Source organism: Manacus vitellinus, unplaced genomic scaffold, assembly GCF_001715985.3.
Source record: "Manacus vitellinus isolate BGI_N305 unplaced genomic scaffold, ASM171598v3 scaffold_42_pilon, whole genome shotgun sequence".
Taxonomy (NCBI): domain Eukaryota; kingdom Metazoa; phylum Chordata; class Aves; order Passeriformes; family Pipridae; genus Manacus; species Manacus vitellinus.
In genome coordinates, this window is record NW_021940553.1 from 7,061,478 (window position 1) to 7,066,128 (window position 4,651).

Sequence of the window (4,651 nt, forward strand, 5' to 3'; positions counted from 1 at the left end):
GCTTTTCTTCTTCTGTATCTGTTCATATTTTTTGTGAGAAGGGTCATGAAAAGGCCAAATTTAGCCTCAGCAAAGCAGGGTCCAATTCAACTCAGTTTGCCCTCCCTGTTTCCTAGTGGAAACTCTTCTCTGTGATCAGTTTCCAAGGCCCCAGGCAGGACCTGAGTTGTGCGTCTTCACCTAAGCCTGGCTGGCCTTGCATTTTAATGGAGTTATTGGCATTGCTGCTGGACACCAGCCCACAGAGACCACCCAAGGTACGGCAGCGAGTGAGAGCACTTGTAAGTTCAGCTGATAGTGGCCAATAATGTGCCAGTCAGCACTGATCATTGGTGTTGATGTGCACCCAGCCCCCAAAACCGGAACAACTTGAGACCCAGTAGAGCTTCCTCCTCCCCCTCTCTCACCTTCTGCAAAACTCTGTCCCTTCTCACCATGGCTTCTGGCCAAAAACAAGGAGCTGTCTGCTCTGAAGGTAAAAGCAGAGACTGCTGAACCCACTCAGGAGTGCACCACGCAGCTGCTCTGTGGGCTCCAGCTCCTTTACCTTCCAGTGCCTACCTAATCCAGATGTCTCATCCTCAGGAATGGGGACAGCCAGGAGTCCCTGCCTGATGGTCACCCACTCTCAAGGGACTTGCAGTCCTGAAGGGCTGACTCTGCAGCAGAGGTGAAGGTGAAACCCTGGGAATGTTGGTTTAGGCTGATGCATTTCCCTGAGCACACCAGGGCTCTGTGCTGCCTTATCCCAGTGACGCTGACAGCCACACCATCTCAGCCATGCTATAATGCTTGAGGCAGGGATGCCATGTCCTGTGCAGCAAGAATAATCTAAAATGCCAGTTCCCAACACAGAAACTATTGCTGAACAATATGGATATTCCAGGTACAGCCCCATCAATAAAGCATTATGTCCCCCAGCTTGCTGCTTTGGAGGGTGGCAATGGTCACTTCAGGCTTTGGCAGAATTCTGATAGGTCCCTTCCAACTCAGCATACTCTATGATTCTATGAGATCATGAGCCTGTGAGAATCACAGCACATCCCACCACCACTGTGTGCAGCTGGAGGACTGTCTCTGTAGCAGGCAGGTTGAACACACTCAGATATTTCTGCACACTGAGCCCAGAATGGGAGGTGTAAGATGATCTGAACAGCTGGTTACCCGAACTCCTTGGAAATACAAACCACTGTCTGACAGGCATAAGGTCACGGCCATCACACTCCTCAGGCCCTGGAATCACAGCTGAAATAGCATTGTAATGCACTTATAATTTATTCATCAGCTGAATGAGAGCTGCAGCAGGCATTGTGATGGCATTCTTTTATCAAGCCCTTGTGATGGACTTCATCCATTTTAAAAGAGCAAGCTGGAGTCAAAAGGAAAAAAAAAATTATTCAAATTAAAACAAGCAAAAAAAAAAGGAGAAATCAAAATAAGGGAAAAAACAAACCCTCTCCACTAAAGACTTGTTTTTCTCCTCTTCATTTTTCTTTTGCTTTGCTCTGAATCCTTAGAATTTTGCATTTCTCTGCTGGTGGCTACTTTGATGCAAGATGCTCCTGTTAACCCAGATTCTGTTGATTGATGCTCAAAAGCATCTTTTCCTCCCTGTGATGAGTTCTGCCTGAGGATCAGCTTGCCCCATTTCGGGGTGAAAGAGAGCCAAAAGGGGAATTGGAGGGGACAGACTTTTATTCTCAAAGATTCACAGCTGCTTTCCTTGAGTACCTGGGTGCTCTGCTCTCTCAAATATAGGAATCTATATAGGTGCCAATGTGAGTGTGAGGATTCCTGTATGCCTTTCTTTGTTTTTTGGATGTGAGAATCGCCCCGTGCAGTAATGCTGCACTGTTCACTTGGGCAGCAGAGCACAGAATTGCACTTTGATTTCCCTCACTAAATACTCAGAAAGTTTTATGGGAGAATCTTTCCTTGGCATCAGGGCATTAGTGTCTGGGCAGAGATCCATCACCGTGGTGCTTGTCTGTCCTCCAGTCTGGGACTCAGGTATCAGTGTAAATAAAAGAAGCAGTCCCGGGTTCCTCTGTCACTGGTGCCTCCAGGGCTAAGAAACCAGCCTGCAAAGCCTGAAGTGGTGTTTCCCCTTGGCCCATGGGCAGGGATCTGCTGCTGCCATGGGAATGGTGGGCTGCCAATACTGGTATGGCCGTGGCTGGAGATTTGCATCCAGCCAGGGCAGTGGCACTTCAATAAGGAGATCGAGGAAATAGTCCTGGCCCCTCTCTCTATCTTCCATATCCCTACAGTGATCTTGACAAGAAGAAACAGGGTAAGATTTGAGTGGGGGGAAGACCTATCAGTTCTCTAATAGGAAAGGGAGCTGAACCCAGAGCTGAGCCACAATGACCTAGGAGCAAGCAGATGTCCCCTTTGGGCAGTCTGAAGGACAAATATTAAAGAACTGGCTGGGCAAATCTGTCTTGGTCTGTTTGGGACAAGCTGATACTGCCTTGGGGCAGGAAGGTGGTGAGGTGGACCTCCTGATGTCCTGCTCTGCTTCAGTAGAGCTCAAGGAATAGCTCTTGGTGCTTTGAGTTACAAAGGACTCCTGGGGGGGAGATGTGGGCTCAGTAGAACTCCTACCCTCTGCCTGATCTTCATCACTTCACTATCTGACATGCTGAGGGTGAGATGGTATTAAAGTCCAGTCCAGAGTACCCAGAGTTGTCTTTTATCTCAGATGAGTCCACTTCCCTAAGGTAAGGAGCAAGTATCTCATCCTTTGAGCCACTCAGGAAAGAAATTAGATAAAGCAGTGAAAAGTATCATGTGAGATGATGCTGTCCCAGGAATGGAGTCACAGAGGGAGGATCTCCCACGTCTTCCCACCTCTTGTCCCCTCCCTTTGACAGACTTATGGAGCAGTAACCCTCTAATGTGACACCAAGACAGGTCTGCATTTTTGAAGCTTCTGCTGCTGCTAAGCAGAGGAGTTAACTTTCTCTCTCCATCAACACAGCTCACAGGAAGGAAGAAAGAAGTCAGAAACAGAGATATTAAAAACAGATGGTGACAATAAAGCAAAAATGACTTAAAGAGAAGTTTTAATCTCAGATTTACCTATTGCATCAGTGGCACCTTGAGGTCCAGTTTACAGTGACAAGTTCTGCTGCTGAGGGCTGGATTAATGGTACATGTAGCCTTCTCCCCTCCCAGTGAGACTTCCCCTTTCTGGAGCCACATGTTCCTACACTAGACCTTATTTCTTGCTCTCTGAGAGCAAAGAAAAAACTGATTCCTTCAGGTGAAAACAAAATAAAAGAGGGAACAATACAGTTTGTGGCAGACCACACCCCATGGAGGGTCCTGCTTGCAGGCAGGCAGTGGCCATCCACAGGAGAACAGCTAAAGGAGGAGGAGGAGAAGGAGAACAATGTTTCATTTTTTCATTATGATATATCAGAGGTGATTAGAGGGCAGAAATGCCATGTAATAAATCAAAAAAGTTATGTCAGCCTCAGGACAGCCTAGGCCCAGGGAAGGGGACACCAGGAAGAGCAGTTGAGCCTCCCTGGGAGCACAGGCAGAAATGCAGGCAGGAGCTTTGGAGGGGGCTGCCAGGCTGCCCAGGCTTCAAAATATTCTGTTGCTTCAACAGTTTCTATTTTCTTTGAGCATTGAATGTTTTTGCAGGAGAGGGGGGAAAAAACTCCGAGACAAAAAGACCGATATTCTCGCTAAAAGCAGACCCAATGGAAAATTTTCAGCCAGCCCTATTGAGTACACCAGGGCATGCTTTACTTTTTGCCTTGCATGATTACCTCTTTCGTTAACATTCGAGACAGGCAGCAGGCAGAGATAAATCCTGAATAGCTCCAAACTTTGCTTCTCCCATCTCTCCCAGCGTTAGGCTGGTTCAGACAAAGCCTGTGCTGGAGGCTGGCTGCAAGGAAAGATGTTTTGATTACCATAGAAATAGGGGCAGTGCAATCCCCAAAGAGCTCAGCTCCTGCACATTCTCCTCCGAGCATGAGCAAATCCATGTTTCACCAGCAGGCTGGGATGCCCTGTTATGAGAGCAGGTCTTTGGTGGCTGGCACCAACAGAGAAAGTCACAGCATGTGTTATGTCCATCAACTCAAGACAATTTCAGAAGGATGTGAACATCCTTGAATGTATCCCAAGGAGGGTAACAAAGGTGGTGAAAGGGCTGGAAGGAGTGTCCTGTGAGGAGCAGCTGAGGACTTTGAGCATGTCTCGTTTGGAGAAAGCGGGTGCTGAGGGTGTTGCTCTCTACAGATTCCTGAGGAGGGGAATTGGAGAGGGAAGTGCTGAGCTCTTCTCCCTGGTATCTAGTGACAGCACACATGAGAATAGTTCAAAGTTGTGCCAGGGGAGGTTTAGACTTGACATCAGGAAGCATTCCTTTGCAGAGAAGGTGGACAGGCATTGCAACAGGCTTCCTAGGGAGGTGGTTGATGCATCCAGCCTATCAGTGTTTAAGGGACATTTGGATAGTGCCCTTAAAAACATGCTTGAACTTTTGGTGAGCCCTGAATCAGTGAATCAGTGTTGGGCCCAGTTCTGTTTAATATCTTTATCGATGATTTAGATGAGGGCATTGAGTCCACCATCAGCAAATTTGCAGATGACACTAAGTTGGGGGGGAGTGTCGATCAGCTGGAAG